A 17910-nucleotide genomic window follows, 5' to 3' on the forward strand; every position below is an offset into this window, starting at 1 on the left:
TTTTGTGACGACATAAAGGAATTCTGTGATGCCATAAAGCAATTACGTGACACGTTTGTGACATCTGAATGGGAGACATTATGCAGCACCTTTGCGACATAGTGGGTGACTTCTTATGTCTTACATTCGTCATAATTTTTGGCATCACAAATGGGGCACGTTAGGGTAATGTGTGGGTCAATGGGTTATTCCAAAGGTCCAGTTTGTCTAGCATGCCACAAAGTTGATGTTTCATAGTTGGGTGACGTCATGAATGTGGCATAATTGTGACGTCATTAAGCACTTGGGGTGTCATAGAGCAATCGTGTGACTTCATAGAGAAATTTCGTGACGACATAAATGAATTATGTGATGCCATACAGCATTTATGTGCTTCGTTTATGACGTCATCAATGGGAGACATTATACAGCTCCTTTGCGACAGTGGGTGATTTCTTATGTCTTAAATGCATCATAATTTTTGGCATCATAAACGGGGCATCGTAGGGTAAGGTTTGGGACAAATGGTTATGCCAAAGGTCCACTTTGTCTAGGATTTAACTTAGTTGATGTCTTTATAGTGGTGTGCCATCATAAATGTCGCATCGTTGTGATGTCATAGAGAAATTGTGGTGTCATAAAGCAATCGGGTGATGCCATAGAGCACTCGCGTGACGTCATAGATCACTCGTGTGAGGTCATAGAGCTATCAGGCAATGCCATACAGCAGTTATGTGCCGCGTTTGTGGCGTCATGAATGGAAGACATTAAACAGCTATTTTGCAATATAGTGGGTAGATATTTATGTCTTCCATTCACCATAATTGGTGGGATTATAAATGGGGCACTTTATAGGGCTAAGGTGTGGGACAATGGGTTATGCCAAAAATCAGCTTTGTCGAGCATGTCACATAGTTGATGTCTTCATAGTTGGGTGATGTCATAAATGTGGCATAATTGTGATGTCATTAAGTACTTGTGGTGCCATAAAGCAATCGTGCGACTTCATAGAGAAATTTTGTGATGACAAAAATGAATTATGTGATGCCATACAGCAATATTATGTGCTTCACTTATGACGTCATCAATGGGAGACATTATACAGCTCCTGTGTGACATAGTGGGTGACTTTTTTTTTTTTTACAATTTATTTTTATTTTAACAATTTATTGGGGCTCATACAATTCTTTTCACAGTTCATACATATACATACATCAATTGTATAAAGCACATCTGTACAGTCTTTGCCCTAATCATTTTTTTCTCTTTTCTTCTTTTACATTTTATTAGGGACTCATACAACTCTTACCACAATCCATACATATACATACATCAATTGTATAAAGCACATCCATACATTCCCTGCCCCAATCATTCTCAAGGCATTTGCTCTCCACTTAAGCTCCTTGCATCAGGTCCTCTTTTTTTCCCCCCTCCCTCCCCATACCCCCCTCCCTCATATGCCCTTGGTAATTTATACATCGTTATTTTGTAATATTGAAACCGTCAAAGCAGCTGAGAAGATCATGGAGGCTATAGAGCTGTACCGAGAAGAAACTGCAAACATAAAAGAGCACAACGCCATTTGTAAAGCCACAGGGAAAGAGGTTCCTCGTCCCATCAACCCCATCCTGATGGCTTATGGCAATATCTCACCTTCAGCGTATGTGTTACAGATTTTTAAAGGAGTCAAGTCCAGTGAGCTGGAAGAATCTCTGCTTGTGCTACCTTTTTCCTACGTCCCAGACATTCTTATGCTCTTCAATGAATTCATCCAGCAGGGCTCTGACGTTGAACTGCTGTGTCGATGCCTCTTCTTTCTCCTCAGAATTCACTTTGGGCAGATCACAAGCAACCAAATGCTTGTCCCCGTGATAGAGAAATTAAAGGAAACGACTATTTCAAAAGTCAGCCAAGTCCGGGATGTTCTTGGCTTCAACATGGCTGCTCTGGATTACCTCAAGAGGGAGTGTGAGGCACAAAGGGAAGTCACATTTTTTGCCGATGCCACAAACAACTTGGAAGAGAAAAAGCGGAAGAGGAAAAAGAGGGAGCGGCTCATTCTAACATTGACTTAGAACTGAAATGACGCCTCCTGCTGCTCAGGACTTCCACACTGAGCAGCAGTAGCGCTGCCGCCACGGGACCGCCAACTAGAGGAGGACCGCGCTGTGACGTTGTCAGGATGTGCGCCCGGCTCATTTCTCAGAGTCTTTCTTTGTCCTCAATCCCCTGCAGAGGTTATTCCCTTTTTCTAGCAGGAAGCAAAGAATTATTTTTTAAATTTTGAATTTATTTCACTGGCACGGACATCAACCTGTAGAAACGTTGACAAGCAGACAGTCTGATGGATGGCCTGTTAGCTCATGGTGTCAGGTTCTAGTCAGGTGCACCGTCCACTGTCTTGCCCTATAAATGCAGCCATGGACTTGGAGATTAGAGATTCTGAAAGTCAGAAGAGCATCCCTTAACGTAATCTCTCGCAGATTGTTTTATATCTGTATATAAAAAGACCATAAGTCTGTTTATATTTCTGAATTAGGTTTTTCTAATTAAATAATAGCCAAACCAAAAAAAAAACAACTGGGTGACTTCTTATGTCTTAAATGCATCATATTTTTGGCATCATAAATGGGGCATCTTAGAGTAAGGTTTGGGACAATGGGTTATGCCAAAGGTCCACTTTGTCTAGGATGTCACTTAGTTGATGTCTTCAAAGTTGCGTGACATCATAAATGTCGCATCGTTGTGATGTCATAGAGCAATTCTAGTGTCATAAAGCAATCGTGTGACTCCATAGAGCACTTGTGTGACGCCATAGAGCACTTGTGTGACGTCATAGAGCACTCGTGACACGTCATAGAGCTATTAGGAAATGTCATAAAGCAATTATGTGCCGAGTTTGTGGCGTCATGAATGGGAGACATTAAACAGCTATTTTGTGACATAGTGGGTAAATATTTATGTCTTCCATTCATCATAATTGGTGGCATACTAAATGGGGCACGTTATAGGGCTAAGGTGTGGGACAAAGGGTTATGCCAAAAATCTACTTTGTCTAGCATGTCACATAGTTGATGTCTTCATATTTGGGTGACGTCATAAATGTGGCATCACTCTGACGTCATATAGCAATTGCGGTGTCATAAAGCAATCGTGTGATGTCATAGAGCAATTATGTGATGTTATAAAGCTATTGGGCGATGTCATAAAGCAATTATGTGCCGCGTTTTTGACGTAATGAATGGGAGAGAATATACAGCTACTATGTGACATAGTGGCTTACTGCTTATGTCTTACATTCGTTATAAGTTTTGGCATTATAAATGGGGCATGTCATAGGGCTAAGGAGTTGGACAATGGGTTATGCCAAAATCTAGTTTGTCTACCATGTCGCAAATGTGATTATTTCATAGTCGGATGGAGTAAAAAATGTGGAATAATTGTTGACGTCATCAAGCAATGGTGATGTCAGAAATCCTCATGTGACGTCATAGAGAAATTTTGTGATGACATGAAGGAATTATGTGATGCCATACAGCAATTATATGCCGTGTTTATGATGTCATCAATGGGAGATATTATACAGCTCCTTTGCAACATAATCAGTGACTTATAATGTGGTAAATGCATCATCATTGTTGGTATAATAAATGGGGCATCTTAGGGTAAGGTGTGGGTCAATGGGTTATGCCAACTGTCCAGTTTGTCAAGGATGTCACATAGTGGATGTCTTCATATTTGGGTGATGTCATAAATGTGGCATCATTGTGAAGTCATGAGGCAATTGTGGTGCCCTAAAGCAACTCTGTGACGTCACAGAGCAATTATGTGATGTCATAATGCTATTATGCAAAGTCATAAAGCAATTACGTGCCGCGTTTGTGACGCCTTGAAAGGGAGAGAATATTCAGCTACTATGCGACATAGTGCGTAACTGTTATGTCTTATATTCTTCATAATTTGTGGGATTATAAATGGGCAACGTTATAGGGCTATGGTGTTAGATTATTGTTTAGGGTAAAAATCCAATTTGTCAAGCATGTCACAAAGTTGATGACTTCATCATTGGGTGATTTCATAAATGTAGCATGATTGGTGAAGCCATAAGACAATTGTGACATCATAAATAATCATGTGACGTCATAAAACAATGGGGCCCTGATAATCAAATAAGTGATATCTTATGATATCTTAATGCAATTACGTGATGTCAGAAAGCAATTATATGTCGTCTTTAGTGACGTCATGATTAGGAGATATTATACAGCTACCCTGTTGCATAGAGGGTGACTTTTTATGTCACACATTCGTTATAATTTGTGGCATGATAAATGGGTCACGCTATAGGGCTATGGTGTGAGATAATGGGTAATGCCAAAGAACCAGTTTGTCTTACATTTCACAAAAGTGATGACTTCATATTTGGTGGACATCATGAATGTGGCATAATTGATGACATCATAAAGCAATTGTGATGTCATAAAGCAATCATGTGACATCAAAGAGCAATAAGGAGACATCATACAGCAATTATGCGATGCCAAAAAATTGTGTGCCATATTTGTGACGTCATGAATGGGAGAGAATATGCAGCTACATCCCGACATAGTGGCTAACTGCTTATGTCTTACATTCGTTATCATTTTGGGCATCAGAAATGGGGCAAGTTATAGGGCTAAGGTGTGGGACAATGAGTTTTGCCAAAAATCTGGTTTGTCTTGCATGTCACAAAGGTGATGAATTCATAGTAAGATGAAGTTATAAATGTGGCATAATTAGTGGCGTCATCAAGCAATGGTGATGTCATGAATTTTGTGTAGACATAAAGGAATTCTGTGATGCCATAAAGCAATTATGTGCCGCGTTTCAGACGGCATGAATGGGAGACATTATACAGCACCTTTGTGACATAGCGGGTGATTTCTTACGTCTTACATTCGTCAAAAATTTTGGCATCATACATGGGACATCTTAGGGTAATGTGTGGGAAAATGGGTTATTCCAAAAGTCCAGTTTGTTTGGCATGTCCTATTGTTGGGTGACGTCATAAATGTGGCAGAATCATGATGTCATAAAGCACTTGTGGTGTCATTAAGCAATCGTGTGACGTCATAGAGCATTCGTGTAACGTCATAGAGGAATTAGGCAATGTCATAAAGCAATTATGTGCCAAGTTTGTGGCATCATGAATGGGAGATATTATACAGCTATTTTGCGACACAGTGGGTAACTGCTTATGTCTTCCAGTCATCATAATTGGTGGCATAATAAAAGGGACACATTAAAGTGCCAAGGTGTGGGACAATGTGTTATGACACAATTGAGTTTGTCTACCATGTCACAAATATGATGACTTCATAGTTGGATGAAGTAATAAATGTGGCATAATTGGTGACATCATCAAGCAATGGTGATGTCAGAAAGCACTCATGTGACGTCATAGGGAAAGTTTGTGACGACCTAAAGGAATTATGTGATGACATAGAGCAATTAGGTGCCAAGTTTGTGACGTAACGTCACGAATGGGAGACATTAGACAACTCCTTTTCGACCTAGTGTGTGACTTCTTATGCCTTAAGTGAATCATAATTGTTGGCATCATAAATGGGGCATGTTAGGAAAAGGTGTGGGACAATGGGTTATGCCAACGGTCTAGTTTGTCCACGATATCACATAATTGATGACTTCATAGTTGGGCGATGTCATAAATGTGGCTTCATTGTGACCTCATAGAGCAACTGTGGTGTCATTAAGCAATCGTGTAACATCATAGAGCAAATATGTGATGTAATAAAGTTATTGTGCGATGTCATAAAGCAATTATGTGCTGCGTTTGTGACGTCATGAATGGGAGAGAATATTAAGCTACTATGTGACATAGCGGCTAACTGCTTATGTCTTATATTCGTTATAAGTTTTGGCATCATAAATGGGGTACGTTATAGGGCTAAGGTGTGGGACAAGGAGTTATGCCAAAATCTAGTTTGTCTACCATGTCACAAAGGTGATGACTTCATAGTTGGATGAAGTCATAAGTGTGGCATAATTGGTGACGTCATAAAGCAAATGAGGTGTCATAAAGCAATCATGTGACATCATAGAGAAATTTTGTGACAACATAAAGGAATTATGTGATGCCATCCAGCAATTATATGCCGCGTTTATGACATCATGAATGGGAGACATTGTACAGCTCCTTTGCTACATAGTGGGAGACTTCTTATGTCTTAAATGCATCATTATTTTTGGCATCATAAATGGGGCATGTTAGGGTAAAGTGTGGGACAATGGGTTTTGCCAATGGTCCAGTTTGTCTTGGATGTCACATACTTGGGTGACATCATAAATGTGGCATCATTATGACATCATCAGGTAATTGCGGTGTCATAAAGCAATCATGTGACATCATAGAGCAATTATGTGCCGCGTTTTTGACGTCATGAATGGGAGAGAATACACAGCTACAATGTGAAATAGTGGCTAACTACTTATGTCTTACATTCGTGTGGCGTCATGAATGGGAGACATTATACATCTATTTTAGGATATAGTGGGTAACTGCTTATGTCTTCCATTCATCATCAATGGTTGCATAATAAAAGGGGCATGTCAAAGTGCTAAGGTGTGGGACAAGGTGTTACGCCAAAATCTCGTTTGTCTACCATGTCACAAAGGTGATGACTTCATAGTTGGATGAAGTCATAAATGTGGCATAATCAGTGACCTCATCAAGCAATGGTGATGTCAGAAAGCAATCATGTGACGTCATAGAGAAATTTTGTGAGGGCATAAAGGAATTATGTGATGCCATAAAGGTAATATGTGCCGCATTTGTGAGGTGAAGTCATGAATGGGAGACATTATACAGCTCATTTTTGACATAGTGGGTGACTTCTTATGTCTTAAATGCATCATAATTGTTGGCATCATAAATGGGGCATCTTTGGGTCAGGGGTGGGACAATGGGTTATGCCAACCGTCCAGTTCGTCAAGGATGTCACATAGTTGATGTCTTCACAGCTGGGTGATGTCATGTCGCATCATTGTGACGTCATAAGGCATTTGTGGGGTCATAAAGCAATCCTGTGACGTCACAGAGCAATTATGTGACTTCATAAAGCTCTTATGCGATGTCATAAAGCAATCATGTGCCACGTTTGTGACGTCATGAATGGGAGAGAATATTCAGCTACTATGCGACACAGTGCGTAACTGCTTATGTCTTACATTCTTCATAATTTGTGGGATCATAAATGGGGAACGTTATAAGGCTGTGGTGTTAGATAATTGTTTATGGCAAAAATCCAATTTGTCAAGCATGTCGCAAAGGTGATGACTTTATAATTGGGTGATTTCTTAAATGTAGCATGTTTGGTGATGTCATAAAACAATTGTGATATCATATGCAATCATGTGACGACATGAAAAATGGGGCTGTCATAATCAAATAAGTGACATCTTAAAGTAATTATGTGATGTCACAAAGCAATTATGTGCCGTCTTTAGTGACGTCATCAATGGGAGGTATTATACAGCAACCCTGTTGCACAGTGGGTGAATTCTTATGTCTCACATTCGTTATAATTTGTGGCATCATAAACGGGGCACGTTTTAGGGCTAAGGTGTGAGATAATGGGTAAGGCCAAAGGTCCAGTTTGTATTACACGTCAAAACAGTGATGACTTCATAATTGGTTGACGTCATGAATGTGGCATAATTGGTGATGTGATAAAGCAATTGTGATGTCATAAAGCCATCATGTGACGTCAAAGAGAAAAAGGAGGCATCATAAAGCAATTATGCGATTTCAAAAAGTTATGTGGTGCGTTAGTGTCGTCATGAATTGGAGAGAATATACAGCTACATTGCGACATAGTGGCTAATTACTTATGTCTTACATTCATTATAATTTTTGGAATCATAAATGGGGCAAGTTACAGGGCTAAGGTGTGGGACAATGGGTTATGCCAAAAGTCCAGTTTGTCTAACATGCCACATAGTTGATGTCTTCATAATTGGGCGACATCATAAATGTGGCATAATTGTGACGTCATTAAGCACTTGTGGTGTCATAAACAACCTTGTGACTTCATAGAGGAATTTTGGGACGACATAAATGAAGTATGTGATGCCATACAGCAATTATGGGCTTCGTTTATGGCGTCATCAATGGGAGATATTATACAGCTCCTTTGCGACATAGTGGGTGACTTCTTATGTTTTAAATGCATCATAATTTTTGGCATCATAAATGGGGCATCTTAGGGTAAGGTTTGGGACAATGGGTTATGCGAAAGGTCCACTTTTTCTAGGATGTCCCTTAGTTGATGTCTTCATAGTGGCGTGACGTCATAAATGTTGCATCGTTTTGATGTCATAGAACAATTCTGGTGTCATAAAGCAGTCGTGTGACACCATAGAGCACTTGTGTGAGGTCATAGAGCTATTAGGCAATGTCATAAAGCAATTATGTGCCGCGTTTGTGGTGTCATGCACGGGAGACATTAAACAGCTATTTTGCGACATAGTGGGTAGCTTTTCATGTCTTCCATTCATGGGTTATGCGAAAAAACTACTTTGTCGAGCATGTCACATAGTTGATGTCTTCATAGTTGGGTGACGTCATAAATGTGGCATAATTGTGACGTCATTAAGCAATTGTTATGTCATAAAACAATCGTATGATGTCATAGAACCATCGTGTGACTTCATAGAGCTATTAGGCAATGTCATAAAGCAAGTATGTACCACGTTTGTGGCATCATGAATGGGAGACATTATAACATCTATTTTAGGATATAGTGGGTAACTGCTTATGTCTTCCATTCATCATCAATGGTTGCATAATAAAAGGGGCATGTCAAAATGCTAAGGTGTGGGACAATGGGTTACACCACAATCTCATTTGTCTACTATGTAACATATGTGATGACTTCATAGTTGGATGAAGTCATAACTGTGGCATAATTGGTGAATTCATCAAGCAATGGTGATGTCAGAAAATATTCATGTGACGTCATGGAGAAATTTTGTGAAGACATAAAGGAATTATGTGATGGCAAAAGCAATTATGTGCCGCGTTTGTGACATGACGTCATGAATGGGTGACATTATACAGCTCCTGTTCTCCCTAGTGGGTGACTTCTTATGTCTTAAATACATCATAATTTTTGGCATAAAAAATGGGGCATCTTAGGGTCAGGTTTGGGACAATCGGTTATGCCAATGGTCCAGTTTGTCTAGGATGTCACATAGTTAATGTCTTCATAGTTGGGTGACGTCATAAAAGTGGCATCGTTCTGACATCGTATAGCAATTGTGGTGTCATAAAGCAACCATGTGTCGTCATATAGCAATTATGTGATATCCCAAAGCTATTGTGCCATGTCATAAAGCAATTATGTACTGAGTTTGTGTCGTCAAGAATGGCAGAGATTATACAGCTACTATGTGACATAATGGCTAACTTCTTATGTTTTACATTCATTATAAGTTTTGGCATCATAAATGGGACACGTTATAGGGCTATGATGTGGGACAATGGGTTATGCCAAAACTCTACTTTGTCTAGCATGTCACAAAAGTGAGGACTTCATAGTTGGATGAAGTCATAAATGGGGCATAATCAGTGACTTCATCAAGTAATGGTGATGGCAGAAAGCAATCATGTGACATCATACAGAAATTTTTTGAGGTCATAAAGGAATTATGTGATGCCATGAAGCTTTTATGTGCCGCATTTGTGAGGTGATGTCATGGATGGGAGACATTATACAGCTCATTTTCGATATAGTGGGTGACTTCTTTCTTATGTCTTAAATGCATCATAATTTTTGGCATCATAAATGGGGCATCTTAGGGTCAGGTGTGGGACAATGGGTTATGCTAACAATCCAGTTTATCAAGGATTTCACATAGTTGATGTTTTCATAGTTGTGTGATGTCATAAATGTGGCATAATTGTGACATCATAAGGCATTTGTGGGGTCATAAATCATTCCTGTGAAGTCACAGAGCAATTATGTGACTACATAAAGCTATTATGCGTTTTCATAAAGCAATCATGTGCCGCGTATGTGAAGTCATGCATGGGAGTGAATATTCAGCTACTATGCAACTTAGTGCAATTATATGACTACATAAAGCTATTATGCGATTTCATAAAGCAATCATGTGCTGCGTATGTGATATCATGCATGGGACAGAATATGCAGCTACTATGTTACATAGTGCTTAACTGCTTATGTCTTACATTCTTCATACTTGGTGGGATTATATATGGGGCACGTTATAGGGCTAAGGTGTGAGATAATGGGTAATGCCAAAGGTCCAGTTTGTCTTACATGTCAAAACAGTGATGACTTCATAGTTGGTTGACGTCATGAATGTGGCATAATTGGTGATGCGATAAAGCAATTGTGATGTCATAAAGCCATCATGTGACGTCAAAGAGAAATAAGGAGGCATCATAAAGCAAGTATGCGATGTCAAAAAGTTATGTGCCGCGTTAGTGTCGTCATGAATGGGAGAGAATATACAGCTACATTGCGACATATTGGCTAATTTCTTATGTCTTACATTCATTATAATTTTGGGAATCATAAATGGGGCACGTTATAGGGCTAAGGTGAGGGACAATGGGTTATGCCAAAAATCTAGTTTGTCTAGCATGTCACAAAGGTGATGACTTCATAGTTGGATGAAGTCATAAATGTGGCATCATTGGTGATCTCATCAGGTATTGGTGATGTCATAAAATTTGTGACGACATAAAGGAATTCTGTGATGCCATAAAGCAATTACATGTCACGTTTGTGACGTCATGAATGGGAGACATTATACAGCACCTTTGCGACATAGTGGGTGACTTCTTATGTCTTACATTCATCATAATTTTTGGCATCACAAAAGGGGCATGTTAGGGTAATGTGTGGGAAAATCGGTTATACCAAATGTCCAGTTTAACTAGCATGCCACATAGTTGATGTCTTCATAGTTGGGCGACGTCATAAATGTGACATAATTGTGACGTCATGAAGCACTTGTGGTGTCATAAAGCAATCGTGTGACTTCATAGAGAAATTTTGTGACGACATAAATGAAGTATGTGATGCCATACAGCAATTATGTGCTTCGTTTATGACGTCATCAATAGGAGACATTATACAGCTCCTTTGGGACATAGTGGGTGACTTCTTTTTTTTTTAAAATTGGAGACATGAAGGTATTTATTCAGCCCAGGTGGGCACATATACAATTAGGGAATAATCCTGCTGCTCAGGCACATGAAATTCGCCCAAGTTTGTCCTGATGGACCTGCACTAAACTAGGCTGCTCACTGCAGCCCTCCCTCCCTCATAGATCCACTCAGGTTGGAAAGAACCTCCCTCTCCTCCCCTACTTCCCACAGCTGCTCCACGGGTCCCGCAGCTGCTTGTTTGGGCTGCTTCTTGGGCATTTTAGGTGGGTCTGGACAGGATTCCCACATGCAGGACTGACAGCCAACCTGGTGGTTTGTTTTCCTGGTAGTTATGGGCACTGTTAAGTGGGTGACTTCTTATGTCTTAAATGCATCATAATTTTTGGCATCATAAACGGGGCATCTTAGGGTAAGGTTTGGGACAATGGGTTTTGCCAAAGGTCCACTTTGTCTAGGATGTCACTTAGTTGATGTCTTCATAGTGGCGTGACGTCATAAATGTCGCATCGTTGTGATGTCATAGAGCAATTGTGGTGTCATGAAGCAATCGTGTGACGTCATAGAGCACTCGTGTGACGTCATAGAGCTATTAGGCAATGTCATAAAGCAATTATGTGCCACGTTTGTGGCGTCATGCATGGGAGACATTAAACAGCTGTTTTGCGACATAGTGGGTAGCTATTTATGTCTTTCATTCATCATCATTGGTGGCTTACTAAATGGGGACGTTATAGGGCTAAGGTGTGGAACAATGGGTTATGCGAAAAATCTACTTTGTCTAGCATGTCACATAGTTGATGTCTTCATAGTTGGGTGACGTCATAAATGTGGCATAATTGTGACGTCATTAAACACTTGAGGTGTCATAAAGCAATCTTGTGACTTCATATTGAAATTTGTGACGACATAAATGAATTATGTGATGCCATACAGCAATTATGTGCTGCATTTATGACGTCATGAATGGGAGACATTATACAGAACCTTTGAGATATTTTGGGTGACTTCTTATGTCTTAAATGCATCATAATTTTTGGCATCATAAATGGGGCAACTTAGAGTAAGCTTTGGGACAGTGGGTTATGGCAACGGTCCAGTTTCTCAAGGATGTCACATAGTTGATGTCTTCATAGTTGGTTGACATCATAAATGTTGCAATTTTGTGACGTCACAGAGCACTCATGCAACATCATAGAGCTATTAGGCAATGTCATAAAGCAATTATGTGCCGCGATTTTGGCGTCATGAATGGGAGACCTTAAACAGCTATTTTGCGACATAGTGGGTAACTATTTATGTTTTCCATTCATCATAATTTGTGGCAAACTAAATGGGGCATGTTATAGGGCTAAGGTGTGGGACAATGGGTTATGCCAAAAATCTACTTTGTCTAGCATGTCACATAGTTGATGTCTTCATAGTTGGGTGATGTCATAAATGTTGCATAATTGTGACATCATTAAGCAACTGTGCTGTCATAAAACAATTGTGTGGCGTCATAGAACAATCAGGTGACTTCATAGCGCTATTAGGCAATGTCATAAAGCAATTATGTGCCATGATTGTGGCGTCATAAATGGGGACATTATACAGCTATTTTAGGACATAGTGGGTACCATCTTATGTCTTCCATTCATAATCATTGGTGGCATAATAAAAGGGGCATGTCAAAGTGTGAAGGAGTGGGACAATGGGTTATGCCAAATCGCATTTGTCTATAATGTCACAAAGGTGATGACTTCATAGTTGGATGAAGTCATAAATGTGGCATAATTGGTGATGTCATCAAGCAATGGTGATGTCATAAGGTAATCATGTGACGTCATAGAGAAAACTTGTGAGGACATGAAGGAATTATGCGATGCCATGAAGCAATTATGTGCCGCATTTGTGAGGTGACGTGATGAATGGGTGACATTATACAGCTCCTGTTCTCCCTAGTGGGTGACTTCTTATGTCTTAAATGCATCATAATTGTTGGCATCAAAAATGGGGCATCTTAGGGTCAGATTTGGGACAATCCGTTATGCCAACGGTCCAGTTAGTCTAGGCTGTCACATAGTTAATGTCTTCATAGTTGGGTGACGTCATAAATGTGGCATCGTTGTGACATCATCAGGCAATTTGGTGTCATAAAGCAATCATGTGACGTCATATAGCAATTACGTGATATCCCAAAGCTATTGTGCCATGTCATAAAGCAATTATGTACTGAGTTTGTGTCGTCATGAATGGGAGAGAATATACAGCTACCATGTGACATAGTGGCTAACTGCTTATGTGTTACATTCGTTATAAGTTTTGGCATCCTAAATGGGGCAGGTTGTAGGGCTATGGTGTGGGACAATGGGTTATGCCAAAAATCTATTTTGTCTAGCATGTCACAAAGGTGATGACTTCATAGATGGAGGAAGTCATAAATGTGGCATAATCCGTGACCTCCTCAAGTAATGGTGATGGCAGAAAGCAATCATGTGACATCATAGAGAAATTTTGTGACTACATAAAGGTATTATGTGCTGCGTTTGTGAGGTGATGTCATGAATGGGAGACATTATACAGCTTATTTTCGACATAGTGAGTGACTTCTTATGTCTTAAATGCATCATAATTGTTGGCATCATAAATGGGGCATCTTAGCGTAAGGTGTTGGATAATGCGTTATGCCAACGGTCAAATTTGTCAAGGGTGTCACATAGTTGATGTCTTCACAGTTGGGTGATGTCATAAATGTGGCAAAATTGTGATGTCATAAGGCATTTGTGGGGTCATAAAGCAATCTTGTGACGTCACAGGGAAATTATGTGAAGTCATAAAGCTGTTATGCGTGTCTTAAAGCAATCATGTGCCGCGTTTATGACGTTATGAATGGGAGAGAATATTCAGCTACTATGCGACATAGTGCGTAACTGCTTATGTCTTACATTCTTCATAATTGGTGGGATTATAAATGGGGAACATTATAGAGCTATAGTGTTAGATAATTGTTTATGGCAAAATCCAATTTGTCAAGCATGTCACAAAGGTGATGACTTTATAATTGGGTGATTTCATAAATGTAGCATGATTGGTGATGTCATAAAACAATTGTGATATCATAAGCAATTATGTGACGTCATAAAAATGGGGCTGTCATGATCAAATAAGTGACATCTTAAAGCAATTATGTGATGTCACAAAATGTGCCGTCTTTAGTGACGTTATGAACCGGAGATATATAGCTAACCTGTTGCATAATGGGTGACTTCTTATGTCTCACATTCATTATAATTTGTGGTATCACAAATGGGGCACGTTATAGGGCTAAGGTGTGAGATAATGGGTAATGCCAAAAGTCCAGTTTGTCTCACATGTCACAAAAGTGATGACTTTATAGTTGGTTGACGTCATGAAAGTGGCATAAATGGTGACATCATAAACAATTGTGATGTCATAAAGCAATCATGTGACGTCAAAGAGCAATAAAGAGACATCGTAAAGCAATTTTGCAATGTAAAAAAATATGTGCCGTGTTTGTGACGTCATTAATGTGACAGAATATACAGCTACATTCCAACAGGTTGGCTATCTGCTTGTCTTACATTCGTTATCACTTTTGGCATCATAAATGGGGCGCGTTATAGGGCTAAGGTGTGGGAAAATGGGTTGTGCGCAAAATCTTGTTTGTCTACCATGTCACAAAGGTGATGACTCCATAGTAGGATGAAGTCATAAATGTGGCATAGATGGTGATGTTATTAAGCAATGGTGATGTCTTACATTTTGTGACGGCATAAAAGAATTATGTGATGACATAAAGCAATTATGTGCCACATTTGGGACGTGACGTCAAGAATGGGAGACATTAGACAGCTCCTTTTCGACATAGTGGGTGACTTCTTATGTCTTAAATGCATCATAATTGTTGGCATCATAAATGGTGCATGTTAGGGTAAGGTGTGGGACAATGGGTTATGCCAACGGTCAAATTTGTCAAGGATGTCACATAGTTGATGTCTTCACAGTTGTGTGATGTAATAAATGTGGCATAATTGTGATGTCATAAGGCATTTGTGGGGTCATAGAGCAATCCTGTGATGTCACAGGGCAATTGTGTGACGTCATAAAGCTATTATGCAATGTCATAAAGCAATCATGTGCCGCGTTTTTGACGTCATGAGTGGATAGAATATTCAGCTACTACGCGACATAGTGCGTAACTGCTTATGTCTTACATTCTTCATAATTGGTGGGATAATAAATGAGGAGCGTTATAGGGCTATGGTGTTAGATAATTGTTTATGGCAAAAATCCAATTTGTTAAGGATGTCACAAAGTTGATGACTTTATAATTGGGTGTTTTCAAAAATGTAGCATGATTTGTGATGTCATAAAACAATTGTGATATCATAAGAAATCATGTGATGTCATAAAAATGGGGTCGTCATAATCAAATAAATGACATCTTAAAGCAATTATGCAATGTCAGAAAGGAATTATGTGCCATCTTTAGTGAGGTCATGAATGGGGGATATTATACAGTTACTCTGTTGCATAGTGTGTGACTTCTTATGACTCATTCGTTATAATTTGTGGCATGATAATTGGGGCACGTTATAGGACTAAGTTGTGAGCTAATGGATAATGCCAATGGACCAGTTTGTATTACATGTCACAAAAGTGATGACTTTATAGTTGGTTGACGTCATGAATGTGGCAAATTGGTGACATCATAAAACAATTGTGATGTCATAAAGCAATCATGTGACGGCATAGAGCCATATGGAGACATCATAAAGCAATTACGCGATGTCAAAAAATTATGTACCGCATTTGTGACATCATGAAATGGAAAGAATATACAGCTACATTGCGACATAGTGGCTAATTGCTTATGTCTTACATTCGTTATCATTTTTGGCATCATAAATGGGGCGCGTTATAGGGCTAAGGTGTGGGAAAATGGGTTATGCCAAAAATCTTGTTTGTCTACCATGTCACAAAGGTAATGATTTCATAGTAGGATGAAGTAATAAATGTGGCATAATTGATGATCTCATCAAGCAATTGTGATGTCATAAATTTTGTGACGACATGAAGGAATTCTGTGATGCCATAAAGCAATTATTTGCCCCGTTTGTGACATCATGAATGGGAGACATGATACAGCACCTTTGCGACATAGTGGGTGACTTCTTATGTCTTACATTTGTCATAATGTTTGGCATCATAAATGGGGCATGTTAGAGTAATGTGTGGGACAATGGGTTATTCCAAAGGTCCAGTTTGTCTAGCATGTCCCAAAGGTGATGACTTCATAGTTGGAGGAAGTCATAAATGTGGCATAATTGGTGAAGTCATCAAGCAATGGTGATGTCATAAAGTAATCATGTGACGTCATAGAGAAAATTTGTGAGGACATAAAGGAATTATGTGATGCCAAAAGCAATTATGTGCTGCGTTTGTGACATGACGTCACGAATGGGAGACATAATACAACTCCTGTTCTACCTAGTGGTAGACTTCTTATGTCTTAAATGCATCATAATTTTTGGCATAAAAAATGGGGCACCTTAGGGTCAGGTTTGGGACATTCGGTTATGCCAATGGTCCAGTTTGTCTAGGCTGTCACATATTTAATGTCTTCATATTTGGGTGACTTCATGAATATGGCATCGTTGTGATGTCATCAGGAAATTGTGGTGTCATAAAGCAATCGTGTGATGTCATGTAGCAAATATGTGATGTCCCAAAGCTATTGTGCCATGTCATAAAGCAATTATGTACTGAGTTTGTGTCGTCATGAAAGGGAGAGAATATACAGCTACATTGCAACATAGTGGCTAACTCCTTTTGTCTTAAATTAGTTTTCATTTTGGGCATCATAAATGGGGCACGTTATAGTGTTAAGGTGTGGGACAATGGGTTATGCCAAAAATCTAGTTTGTGTTGCATGTCACAAAAGTGATGACTTCATAGTTGGATGAAGTCATAAATATGGCATAATTGGTCACCTCATCAAGCAATGGTGATGTCATAAATTTTGTGATGACGTAAAGGAATTATGTGATGCCATACATAAATTATGTGCTTCTTTTATGACGCCATGAATAGGATACATTATATAGCTCCTTTGCTTCATAGTGGGTGACTTCTTATGTCTTAAATGCATCATAATTGTTGACATCATAAATGGGGCATCTTGGGGTAAGGTTTGGGACAATCCGTTATGCCAACGGTCCAGTTTGTCTAGGATGTCACATAGTTGATGTCTTCATAGTTGGGTGAGGTCATAAATGTAGCATCGTTGTGATGTCATAGAGCAATTGTGGTGTCATAAAGTAATTGTGTGACGTCATAAAGCAATTATGAGATGTCCCAAAGCTATTGTGCAATGTCATAAAGCAATTATGTATTGTGTTTGTGTCGTCATGAATGGAAGAGAATATACAGCTACTATGTGACATAGTGACTAACTGCTTATGTCTTACATTCTATATAAGTTTTGGCATCATAAATGGGGCACGTTACAGGGCTAATGTGTGGGACAATAGGTTATACCAAAAATCTAATTTCTCTAGCATGTCACTAAGGTGATGACTTCATAGTTGGATGAATCCATAAATTTGGCATAATTAGTGACCTCATCAAGCAATGGTGATATCATAATGTAATCATGTGATATCATAGAAAAATTTTGTGACTACATCATGGAATTATGTGATGACATAGAGCAATTATGTGCCGCA

General features: G+C 39.3%; 1 pseudogene; it reads left to right on the forward strand.

Annotated features, from left to right (window-relative positions):
* Positions 1-1439: 1439 nt before the first annotated feature.
* Positions 1440-2184, forward strand: LOC142436644 (WD repeat-containing protein 3 pseudogene; annotated as a pseudogene).
* The last annotated feature ends 15726 nt before the right edge of the window (positions 2185-17910 follow it).

Source organism: Tenrec ecaudatus, unplaced genomic scaffold (assembly GCF_050624435.1).
Source record: "Tenrec ecaudatus isolate mTenEca1 unplaced genomic scaffold, mTenEca1.hap1 Scaffold_524, whole genome shotgun sequence".
Lineage (NCBI taxonomy): Eukaryota > Metazoa > Chordata > Mammalia > Afrosoricida > Tenrecidae > Tenrec > Tenrec ecaudatus.